General features: G+C 40.3%; 1 protein-coding gene across 1 annotated transcript in view; it reads left to right on the forward strand.

The window, feature by feature from the left end:
• SLC49A4 (solute carrier family 49 member 4) overlaps positions 1–13309 on the forward strand; it is a 66470-nt gene that overhangs the window by 1145 nt on the left and 52016 nt on the right. The gene's annotated exons all lie outside the window — the stretch shown is intronic.

Genomic DNA, 13309 nt, shown 5'->3' on the forward strand with positions numbered 1-13309 from the left:
GTTTTCTGGTAATCGGCTGTGAAACAAACACCCGTGTTGATGTTTGGATCGAGTCAGTCTGGGCTCAGGGCGGCCCCTGCATCTTGAAAGAAATACTTTGTTTTTAAAAGCAGACTGAACACGAAGTCGGTGGTTTGCTTTTCGTTGCGCTAGGGAGATGCAAAGACAGAGAACGTAAAACAGAAGTTGCGCTTCAGGGTTTCAGAAGGCGAGCACAAGGGAGAGTTTCCTAATTTGTGTTCAGGCCGTTGCGTCGTGGTAGCAAACTTCTGGAAATGGTATTTGTCTCTGGAGAACTTCTCCAGGGCCTGCGCAGTTCGTCTGTGGTCACCCCAGGGACCGCTCCGGCGAGGTCAAGTACCTGTGTTTGCAGATTTGAGCTTTTGGGCCTAAATCCACAGAAACATTTAGTCTTTTAATTCCTGTTTACACAGGCCTCTAAACAGGAGATACGAGCCTACGTACCCTTGTGGCTTCCAATATTAAGTGCTACTCGTTCCATTTATTTAGGAATTAATAGCTCATTTGTGGGGAGGGAAGGGGGGAAGTGAAGGCAGGCAGGCAGGGAGAAGAGTTGTAGCTGAGAAGGCCTGTGTCTCAGAATTGGAATTGCCTTTCCGAAAACTGAAGAGGCGTTGGGGGAGTAAAACGTACTGGGCGGAAAAAGCGTTCCCCAAATGAGTCCATGGTGGCTGTACAGCCAGTTTCCTCTCAAGCAATTTAGACTTAAGTTGACAATGTCTGTTTAGACTGCTGTATAATAGTGTTGTTAACTATCTTAAACTAAGTTATTTTGTTTTGTACAGTGAAGACAATGATTCTGCTCATGGTATAAAGGAAATAAAGCTAAACTTGAACCTGTGCTTGTAGAACCGAGTCTGTATTTTTATTTCTTCCATTTTCTACGAAGTTGATTCTGAGCAATGCAGAAAAAAGACTGGAGAAGTTTCGAAGTATCTCATGGGAGAAGAAGCATTAGTGTTTTGTTGTTTCTTTAATGTGATTAGTAATATAGTGGCTGGATTTCTGGGTTTCACACATAGCTTGTTTTAATGAGAATATGTATACAAGTGTTTTCCACATTACCTTAACTGATTGCTTGGATGTTTTTCTTTTTCTTTTTTTTTTTTTTTTTTTTTTAATTTCCGTGTTCAGTGGAGATATTGATACTACCCCTATGTTCTTGCTTTGTTGCTTTCCCTGTTGAGAGAATTTTGGTTGATAGCCTAAATAGAGCATCTCAACTCATTGGCTTTATGCATAAGGAGTACATAAGGGCTCTGGAGCATGTTCTTTGCATAGCAGCAGATTTTGTGTGGGCCCTGTTGTGTTTCATGCTGTTTTCTGAGTCTCCCACAGAGAATGTGGTGCTGTTCACTTTGGAAGTGACGGTGGAGTCCTGCCACTTGATTTCTCATGGAGCAAAGAGGAGAGCTACTGCTGCCCAACTCTCCCATGGGGCATGTTTCCACTGGAGGCATGTTGCGGGGAGCTATCTGCTCTTTGGAATATGGATGTTCCAGGAGGAGCATGACTCTGCTGCTTTGAAGCTGTAAGGTTGGGTCTGACCTTGCAAGGGCAGTATTTCACTTGCTTAGGGGTACAAATGCTTGTTGTTACACCAAAGTTACTCTCTGTACCAAAAATACAGAGAAATGACACCATTTACTTGCTGGCTTCAATCATCTGTCATTGGAGTTAGCTAGTAAAGGAACTGTCAGGAAAAAAATGTATTTGTGAAGTGTCAACATGTAAAACCTGGCATGTATCAGAAGTATGACACTGTAGATGATGCATGTCAGAATTTGAGAGGAGATTCTGCTGTTAGATGGTCCTATACTTCACAGTCAGAAGTATATCTAACTGATATTGATAAGTAGCTGCCTGCTGTCAGTTAAGTCTGATTTTGTGTTATGATGCTTCAGACAAAGTCCAAAAGTATTTGTCTTTTTGGTTTTTAGTTGTTCATTGTAGCATATAGTTTGAAACATAGATCTGTTTCCATACTAAACTTCTGTTGTAATTCTTATGCTTTTGTTTCTTATTTCAATACTGCTTATAAGGGTGTGGTCACTTTTTTTTTTTTTTTACTTTTTAACTAATTAGAAGTTGAAAGGTTAAATATTCAGCAATAGGCATGTTAATAATCCTACTTGGAAGAAGCATTTCTTGGGCTGTGTGATTCAGTTCCATCACAGTTTCTCAGAGGAGTGTGGGGTCTTCTGAGAAGAGAGGACAGGTGTTTATTTTTAGTAAAAGGTATGCTAAATAAGCTCCAAATGATCTGTTCTTTGGTTCTGTATAGAAGGGATCTAAATGGAGAAATTACAATTATGTTTTTTTCTAACCTCAAAGGGTTTCTTGGTCTTTGTGACCATTTCCTTCCTGACCTGCCAAGTGTGTCTCCTGGATTTTTTGTGGAGGCCTGTTTGCAGTTGACACAGGCAATGCAGTTGGAGGATGGGAGGAATACCTGGGCTGGGAGAGGTGTATAGATGGTGTCACTTTTGGCTCCCTGGGGAATTTCTGCAGTATATGCTACAGGCAACTGCATGCCTCCGCCAAGGACTCTGGTGACCCAGAACGGGTGTTGGTGTCAGAAATAGCATGACAAACAGTCTTGGTTGGCTAAAGCCCATGTTCCTATGGATCTATAGGGATTTCCTGGTTTTTATGGAATTGAGGGTGAATTTTCATCAGAAGGGTAGTGATGGTCTTCACAAGGCTGTAGTTGCAAAAGAGTCTTACTTGAAGGTCTGAACAGACTCAGAACGAGTAGGCATTTTTTTTGAAGGGTGTTAACACTGTATTATAAAGGGTCTTGAGGCATTGGAGGAAGCCTGGATTTAGCTGGTGTTTCTGTAAGGCATGTCAATTGAAAGCTAGGTTGTATTTTTTGCTGAGCTCTTGTCGTTCTCAAAAATACATTTGTTTTCAGATGCTTAGCGAGGCTCATGTATCACAGTTGGAAATTCTTCTTTGGGGAGCAAGCCCCGTTCCTGTTGCTGTCTCTCCCAGCTTCCTCTGGCTGAATGGAGACTTCTGTCAGCGTGCTTTTCCTTGGGAGCCTGGGGGAGGTCTCCATGCTCCTTGGGTGGGTGCTGTAATAGGGACAGCAGTACCATGTGTAATGTGTCCTAGTCCTGTTCTGGGATGGGCGCACGTTGAAATTCAGGAATTACATTTGCGTGCATCATTTTCGAATATGTGCCATTTTGAAGTAGGTTGGAAAACCCTTTTCTGTAAGTAGAATTACAGGTGTTGTCTTGGTTGGTTGGTTTCTTAGGGAAAAAAGGTTAAAAGATGGGGTGTGCCATGGAGCTACATGTGTCTTATCTGGTGCATTTTCTTTAGCAATAGGATTAGAGAGTCCTTGTTTAAATGATAATTACCTTTTAGAGATTCAATAAGACTGAAATGAAATGGGAAATTACTTCAGTGTGCAGTTGGATGGACCCTTGTTGTTTACATGATTAAAATTAGCTACAATTTGTCACATGATGCTTGAGTGTTTGTGGATGTTTTGTGCCTTGAGTGTTTCATTTCCTGGGAACTGTAAATATAAGCATACAGAACTGTTAGGATGTTTATATATCTAACTGCAAATCAAAAGCTTACATGCTTCTATGGATCTGGTTCACTGGTTTATTTTATTACTTAAGTTCATAGTTACAAGGTGAGACCTAGAAGCAATATATAATGTCAGTCTTCATTATGTTCCCATATAAGCAAGAAGAGGCAATGAAGAATGAAATACTTTATGATAACTTACATTAAACAAATTGAATAGAATGGTGATATTTTTCAGTAATTTTTTGAATACAGTGAACACAGTTTTATACTGAGTTTGAAGAAATGTGACACATTACTTGTAACAGTGAAATGTAGTCTATTTCTTGGTCCTTTCTTATAAAATGATATATGCTTACATGGGTTGCATAGTTCTTAGTAACTTTATTTTGCTGAAATTAAATTTACATGGCATTGTTATCCTAGTGATTAAATTATGAAGTAGAGAGAAAACTTCAATTATCAGATTTTGGTTTTTAATGGAGATTGACTTGTCTATTAAAACCATGAATGTTTTTACTTGTACAAATAGTTATTCCTTTCCTGAATATCAAACTCTTGATTTCATTGCTGTCTCCTAAATCATGCTTCTCAGTTTCCTTCTCTGAGACATTTGATAGTTCTTATCTCTTCCACCTGGGAATTTTGAGGTTAAATCCTTTAATACAGTCTGACAAAATAGTCATGAATATTGAGTATGAGTACTAAATCAGGCCTTACTAATATAAAAATGTCTTAATAACTATTCTCTATACAAAATAAATTACACATGATGGATAAAGAGAATTCTGCATAGCAGCTTTCATGTTTGAAGTTCCCAGATTGTCACTTTGTGCTGAATGCATGGAAACACTGATTTTACTTTCAGGGGACCTTTGGACTCCTCTAACTCACATCTAGGGTCACTGGGACAGAAGGGAGAAGACTTCAAGTTAACTTTTTCTCCCCCTAGATTTTCATCTAGGAAATGTTCATGAAATGCCTTTGGTTTTATTTTGAGAGATGTAAAGGTGGGTACAGAGAGCAAAGAGGAAGCAGGTGGTTGTTCAGAAGCCAGTGGAAACATGAATGATCAAGTGAAGCCAATAGATGGGGAAGACTTTCTTTCCCTTAAGTGTTTCCATTGTGGCTGTCATTTCAGGGTTCATGTCTGTCATTCAGGCTCTCAGACAACATGGTAGTAAATATAAATTGGAGCATGTTACTAATAACTTGGAAAAATTACAGCAGATCTAGTTGCTGATAGGTATTGCTGCTGGTATAGATGTATAGTGTGAAGTACTTTCCGTGGTGGCACTCACAAGAACGTGCAGAGTTTTTAATGGAAATATTTATAGTTCTGTCATGTCCCAAGCGATCATAAACACATGGGGTTTTGGTTAACAGAAGGAGGACAAAAGTAGGTGAATTATGAACCTTTAAAGTCTGAATTTTCACCTTGTGGCAAAGAAACACATTTTCAGCTCCTTTTTGTCATGATCTCAGAAATAGACTTTTCTTATCTCAGATGTATGACTGCAAGATAGGTGGCCAGTATTTCAAAATGACCAATTTGATAATTCATGGCTCAAGTTCAGGTGTGAACCTCAGCTACAGATGCCTAGGATAAGGCTCAGTGTGAGGCTGTAAAACTTTTAATATAATTTGGTGAGATCAAGCTAAACAGATTTACACACTTCAACAATAGAAAAGGTTTATACAGACATTATGGTTTTGGTAGGTTAGTAGGGCCTGCAGGAAACAAATACCTATGGGAAAACTTACAGGTATGAAAATGTGGGTAGAATGGCAAGGAGCCAGTGAGAAAGGAAAGTGTGATGTTTCTGGTGCTTGACTGAAATATGCTGGGATTACAGAAAGTAGTCTTATCATAAACAACTGATTCTACTCAGAAGCATATATTGAAATATATGCTCTCTACATTTATATCGCTCTCTACAACTACCTGAAAGGAGGTTGTAGTGAGGCAGGTACTGGTCTCTTCTATCAAGTAACTAGTGTTAGGATGAGAGGAAATGGCCTCAAGTTGCAGCAGGAGAGGTTTAGATTGGATATTAGGAAACATTTCTTTACTGAAAGGGTTGTCAGGCATTGGAACAGGCTGCCCAGGGAAGTGGTTGAGTCACCATCCCTGGAGGTATTCAAAAGCATGTAGACAAGGCACTTCAGGACATGGTTTAGTGGGCATGGTTGACGGTTGGACTTGATGATCTTAAAGGTCTTTTCCAACCTAAATGATTCTATGATTCTATGAAATACAGCTTTTGCTTCATATGAGTCAAGGCATTCTCCACGACAGCGGGGAAGAGAATGCCTGGACTCACATGAAGTGAAAGCTGTATGTATTTGGTGAAAAGGCAAGTGATTGATGCACTTCAACCAAATGCAAAAGAAATTTGAAGGAAAATATCTGTTTTACCGCAGTCTGTTCTCTCTCATGCTGTGGACATCATCTACTGCATGCTACGAATGACGCATATTTCATTGTCTTATTAGTGATACTGATCCACACCTATCAAATTCTGTGAACGGGATTAATTTTCCTAAGCTAACAAATCTTGGAAGAAATGAGATGAAGTGTTGTTTTTCATGTGGAAAGATGAAAGAAGCAATTAGAGAGCTGAATATAGGTAAATCCCACTAGAGCAGATATTTGATCAGCTTGATTTTACAAAACTTATTTTGATGAGTTGCTGGTGTGTGTGTTTGTATAGACATACTTTTCCTCTATACCATCAGAAGAAAAGAAAAAGGAAGACTGAACCAAACTTAGCTTTTGTTGCTTAATTTTATACACTGTGGCTGCATGAAAGTCCACAGAGCATTTGTGCAAGTGCTTGCAGAAGTGAGGAGTCATTAGAGAATTGATTGGCCCACCCTCACTGGAGTCAGGCATGCTGTAAAAGACCACTTGAGATACACAGGGTGATTAGCAACATAGAGTGGTTTAATTAGGATCTGATGAGTTGTATTAACTTGATGACACTATGATTCATCATAGCAATACTAGCTTGATTGTTAGCAGCACTTCCCATACCTCCTGATGGGCCAGGTTGAGTTGAAAGCATCAATCATGGCTGTAGACAGATGTCCTCTTCTGGAGCTAGCTCTTTCTGTTAGATGGTATCACCCCCCACTCTTTGTACTGTGTTTCCACAGACATTTCTCTTTATACTGCTACCCTTTACACAACTGCTGTGCTCTTTGCACACTTCTTTGCAGCTGCGGCAGTAGTGCTAGGACAGCTGCTTGAAATACTACATACTGAAGAATATCAGGAAACTGCATGCTGGATTTAAAGTAACTTTTTCATGATGGAAAGTAAAATCCTAACGTGTTTGCATAGCTCATGTGAGAATAGTAATGGCCATGTAATCCGAGGATAACGTTATCTTGAGGCTTTGGTGCACTGAGCATACAGGCACAGTGAGCGTGGGGTATGTAACTTGCTGTACCTTGATGTTGACAAATTGATGAATAGGGAAATCATTTACCAGTGTAAATACGATCCCTTACTTTTATTATGCAGCTGTTAACACAAGCAGAGTTAAAGCACTTAAGCATCCCAGAACTGGGTCAGGACACAGCTCCAGCTGGGAAGATATTTTGTCAACAGTAGCTTTTAGAAGTTGACTACAGAGAGTATAATACTACGGTAGCTATGCACTGATATCTCCCCTGTTGTATGGTCATGTATTTTTACTATCCCTCATAACCTTCTCTTGCCTGAAATTCTTCCTAATCTGACTCCTTCCAGTTCTCTGTCTCCTGCCTCACCTGTGTGTCTCCTTGCTGTTGTGGTGTGCACATCTTGTCCTTCCATTTTCCTCTGCCATCCACTCCTTCCACTTGTTGAGAAGTAGAAGAGGTTGGATGTGAGAAGCTTCAGGGCTCAAAGGACCGAGAGCAGATGTGAGAAAAGCCCTTGGATAGGTGGGAAGAGATAGAGAGAAGGGGATAGTGTGGGGACAAGGTAGTGGATGAAGCATGGGAGGCACAGATGCAGAAATGGGATCTGGAGGGCAGGGAGTGGTGGGGATGGGAAAGGTGGAGGAACGAGATGAGTAGGAGGCACAGGGAAAAAGATGCTGAGCGAGCAAGGGGTGGTTGCAAACGTGACTTAGGTAGCCAGCAGCAAATGATGGGGGTGGCAGGTGCCTGCAGCCCTCCTGGGCTGCCTGCACAGCACCCTAGCCGCAGATCAGCAAACACAGCTTTTGTGAACTGACTTCAGAAGCGCTTTTAAAACCAGGAGCTGGGAAGTCTCTTTGAACGCCACTGACCTTTTTTGCCTTTTCTTACTTCCAACAAGGTCCCCATCTTTTGCCTCTGCACAGCCCAACCTCTGAACTGCACCTGGCAGTGCCTTTTGCTGGCAAGAGGGTGTATCGGCCCCTCCTTCACCCTCCCCTTCCCCGAGGGGCCCTGGACCACGGCTGCCTGCTCCCCGCGGGGCTCCCCAGGCGCTGCCGATGCAGAGGAGGGCGGCTGTTCCTTCTTGCCTGGGTTTGGTGGTGACAGATGTCTGGCCTCGTGATGGAGGCACAAGCGGGATGCTGGGGTCCATGCGGCCCCTCTGGCTGGTGTCTCTCCCCTTCTGGAAAGCCTCGTGGAACGCGACAGAAAACGCTAAAATACCGTTACGTTGTCTGCTGCCTTGCTGCATTTTAAAAACATTTAAATTTTGCCAATCTCCTTTCTTCTAGAAGTTTTTAACAGTGTGGCAGCCATGCTACATAAAGGCAGCTGATGCTAACTTCTCTAACATAAATGACAACAATAATTTCACTGTTAGCAAAGTCCCTTGGGCTTTCTCATAGATTTTTATTATGGAAGTAGTAAATGTGGGAAAGTTGTATTGCATTCGTTTTGCTAGCTGTATGTTTATACTGTGTTTATAATTCGTAGCTATTAGTTTATAATTCCATTAAAGAGAAAAAAGAGTAGATCAGGTTCTGGCCTGCAAAAGCTGAATCTGCTTCCTTTACAGAAAACTGTTTCCTTTAAAGATTTAATATGATACTATTTATTTTTCCTATCAGAAGAAACTAAGTATGAACAAAGACCATTTTCATTTGGTAATGCTTAACTAACCCATCTTTACCGATTTCTAAATTCCAGTAACAGCATTACCATTTCACAAACAAAAAAATATTTATTCATTATTTTTGGCTGATGTTGTTTTTAGAAGTTAGTTTCATGTGACGTTTTAGGAGTGAAAGACTAGTCTGAAGCAAATGCAAAAATGAGGTTCATTACTTGTTAATAAAGTTCGGATATTTTCTGCATTGCCAATTTCTGCCTATATATTTTTTTTTTTTCTGTTAAGAAATGCCTTGCTTGTGAGAAAGGAGCTATGTAAAACAGGGGTATTTGCTTGCCTTTTCAGAGCTGAAGAAGTAGATAGTGCATAGCACAGGTCCTGAAATAATGTTCTCTGTTGTGAAAAATCTGTAGTCTTGACATTGCCAAAAATATTTGTTTTATATAAAATATTTGTTTAAAAACACCCAAACCCTCCAAAACCAAGGTCAGTGCTGAGATGAGCAGAAGTAAATTTAAGAAACATGATGTTTTGGTAATTCTCTGTTAGGATATTTTGCAAATTTTCTTGGAGCATGTTGTTTGAATTCTCCCAGTGGCAACCTAGTATAACCGCAGCTGAGCAGACCAAATGCCTTGCTGATACAAGTTTCTTTAAGAATTTTTTTAGTTATAATCCTGGGGCAAGGGAAGTAGTGGCTTGCTCTGCCTCTCTCTCAGTGGTGACATTCAGAGCTATTCCACCACTTCCTGCTGTAATTTTGTTTTTTAATGCTTCTCATGTGTATGTGCTATTGTGGCTCTGTAGCTGTGCTGCAACTATAATTGTGCTGCAAAAGCTTGTGATCGATGCTCCAACTTCCTCAAAAGCTACAAATTAAGCTTTCTCATGCAGATTTGTAGTAGAGAGGATTTTTAGATTTTTCCTCTTTTTAAAGCTGGAGATTCATATGACTCAGCCTGAGGGAGTGATATGTTTTGAAAGTGAGAGGTCTTCTGCTTTTTGCAAAGTCTGCTGATGTTTTTCTGGAATACAGGATGTCGAGTACAACTGCATTTAGAAACTCTTTTTGTTTTATTTGGTTATTTTTGTTGAGCGCCATCCCTTTTGAATATTTGAGGAAGGTGGAGTTATATTTTTAATTAATCATGGAAACCTAAAGAATTGATCAGAAGCCTTAAAAAATGTAATGGGTTTAGGATCCATTACGGTGCTGCAAAGGGTGCCTTTTAGGATGATCTGTGTACCCTAAATAGTGTCTGATGCATTTTACTGTTAAAGTAACATTGAAACTGTTGACACACAGGAAAATTGAGAGCTCACTCCAGTGACCTTTCCTACAAGTCACAAGACCCGCATGGATATTACGTCGATGAGACTCTTAGGGCTCTTTTTTCCCCAACTTGTGGCAGGGATAGTAAAAAGGAGAAACTTTGCACTTAGTGTCCCGCTTAGTGGATGCACTAGGCGATATCTAGCATAGCTGCCAATCCTTGCTGCATGGTTGCTTCTTGATACTCTGTTGTGGCAAAGCAAAATGCCTCTGTATTTCTTGAAATGAAGAATTTCATGCACCATTGGGTGGTGTGGGCAAGTACACTAAGACAGTGACAGAACATTTTCCCTGATAGATGTGTACAAGAGAGATTGTTTTTCCTGTTTGTCGCCACAGGTAAGCATCTGTAGTTAGTTGTGTGGTAATTAAGCCTGCTGGGCAATTGGGAGACCTTCAAATGAGCGGGAAGAGAAAAGAAAAAGCTTCCTTCCCCTTGTTTGGTGCTGAAAGGGCTTGAGTTGCCAGCGTTCATCCAGGAATACAACAGTGAGAGGTAGAGCGAAGGCTTGTTGTCTTGTACTTTTGACTTGTTAATGAGCATCCATAATTTAGCTTCAAAATTAATGAAGATGTTTAGTCCTCGACTGCATTATTAGCTGTTTTTGTCAGTTGGTCTGCATCTCTCTCTGTATGTATACACTAGCACACGTGTACACACAGACACATAGTTTTTTGGTTTATCAAATGGAAAAGACAGATTAAATGATTCACCTGAATCTTCATGTTTCAGTAAATATTGGAGTTGAGAGTAGAAAGCAGATACCTGAGGTGAAGGAAGAAAGAACAATTCTTAAAAGTGTTTATATATTAATTTCACACATTTAGTAAGCACTCACATAGTTGTTTTTTTTGTTGTATCCCAACACTGCACTGACCCCAGGTGAAGAGGAGACCTGATTTAGTAGCCTTTCTAATACTAATGGTGAGACTGGCTCCTGTTGCCATGTGTTTATAGCCTGAATAAACAAGGTGGGGGGGGGGGGGGGGGGGGAGAGAAAAGTGAAGCAGAAGATAAGTGGCCTGCCCAATTTCATAAGGCATGTCGAGAGATGCAGGTCCCGCTGCCCAGGCCAGTGCTCTCTTCTGTCAGAGGTGCTCTGCAAGCATTAAGAGAGGTTCGTTGCACTTGGATTAGTTGCAGAGAAAATGGATGCTCTCTGCAGTAAAATGTGTAGTATCAATAAACAGCTACAATAATTGGTCTTGTTTGAAGCCAAGAAATGTGGTATTAAACCATGCCAGAGATATTTAGTAAAGAGTCTAAAACTGATTCTAAAATCAGCATTTGGATCTCCAGGCAAATACCATTCAACTCAGCGCTTTGTTTATCTGTTCAGGCAAAATGTCAGCCTCTCGATTGATAAATAGAATTTACAACACTTGTAGAAACTTGCAATGCAGATTTTTAATCTGCATCTTTTGCCATTTGTTTTTCCATTGTTGATGTTAAATGGTTAGGATGCTTCAAAATCCTTAGCTGACATATGGAAGGAAACTTCAATACTTATAAACTACCTTTTCATATATCCAAAAGCTCAGATTAAGCCTGGTCAGTTCTTAAAATCAGGACTACTTTATTTACAGTACCAAACTTCTAAACTGCTGCACAAACACTTTGTATTTACAGGTATAGTCTGCCACCAACCGTGGTTAAATCCATGGTAGTGGACCTAACTCTGTAAGACACCTTATAAGATCTTGAGTCATTAAGTTTGTAATGACTAAGTGTAGAGGATTAGAGAGCTGGACAATTAAGCTATACTTTTCTTGACATCTTTTTAGAGATTGATTATGTACTTGCTTAATATGCTGGGATAATGTTAAAAACAGGATGGGTCCACTGATCGCATTGGCTTGACCTCATCGATGCAAATGAGACAAAAGCACCCTGCAGCCTCTTGACATAGTTGTGGTAGCTTGTTATTCCTTCTAACAGGTGCAGTCAAATTCTTATATCTAGACTAAACAGAAAAACAAGGATTGTAATACACTTTAGTGAATGTTAGTGGGGGGGGAGAAAAAGAAAAAAAAAAAACAAAAAAAACCAAGAGGAGTATTTACAATATAAACCAGAAGCGAATGGTGCAGTTAGAGTGTGACTACTTAAGCATCTTGGTTTCCTTACAATCGCACATAAAGATTCAGCAGCTCAGGAATTGGGGAGTAGTTGTGTGATTGTCATAATAATTCTCAATTGCATTCTATTTAGCTTTACTTCTCATAATTATGTCCCAGCAGATTCTGTATCTGTTTTAGTTGTTACACGTGTTCAGTCATTTCCGTCAAGATGAGTGTCTTCTCTCTGAAACACTTGGCTGGCTAAATTTTATACTTTGAGTCTCTTAGTTATATTGGGATTTTTTACAAGATTCTTAACTAACCTCAAAATTCGGGAGTGATGCACTTCTTACAAGGACTCACGTGATGACGTTTATGTAGAGAATGTATGTTTTTAATCTGAGAGTTACACTGAAAAAAGGTGGGGACGAGCATTGGCCCTCATTTTCAGTTTTGCACGCAGCCTTGCTGTGTCTGTCCACCAAGTGCTAGCAGCAGAAATAACTTTACCTTTGGATCAGATCTGGTCCCTGGCACCAGTCTTTCTTCGGGATTTGGCAGGGACTTCCCTGTGGGTTCCCCACATTGCGGGTGATGACGCTTCTGGGATATCGCCTCTTCTGAATTTCTGACCCCGATTAGAGAGTCTGTAGCAAACCACAGGAACTATTTTACTTGAAGTTGCTGTGTTTGTACATACAAAGTTTGTTTCCTTTAAATTTTGCAGATAGATTAATTTCTAAGAAATTTCAAAGTCCTCTTGATAACCTGGGTGTTAACTGGGCAGCTATTGCTGACAGATTCTGTTGCAACAGCTGTACAATATTATAAAGAGAAATTGCCCCTCTGAAGATCATTACCTCTTACATCTACATTTCAAGAGGTTTCTAGTACATATTTTGTCTGGCGATCTCAATCTGCCTGCTGTTTATGTCAGATGGAAATTGAAGCACAGTGTCCAGTGGGAATCTGCCCTTGCTGTGCAGTCCTCCACTGAAAAGTGGAACTGGGCTGTGTTGTAGGATTCGTGTAGGAAGAGGTCCAATTTTTGCATCCTAGGTGAGACTCGGGGTTGAAACATAGCTTCACGTCTGATTTATTTCAAACAGGTCCTCTATGATAGAGCTTGGTTCTTACTATTTGATACCAGAAGGATGCTGTCACCTGTCTCGCAAAATGTGTAAATTGAGTTTGCTTCATTTTCAATCAGAAAAAAAGTACTGAAGTCCTACATCTTTTCAGCTGAAATTTGGGTGCTATTTTGGCAGTACCACATAGAGCCAGGGGAACGGATGGAAACA

Source organism: Aquila chrysaetos, chromosome 6 (assembly GCF_900496995.4).
Source record: "Aquila chrysaetos chrysaetos chromosome 6, bAquChr1.4, whole genome shotgun sequence".
NCBI lineage: Eukaryota > Metazoa > Chordata > Aves > Accipitriformes > Accipitridae > Aquila > Aquila chrysaetos.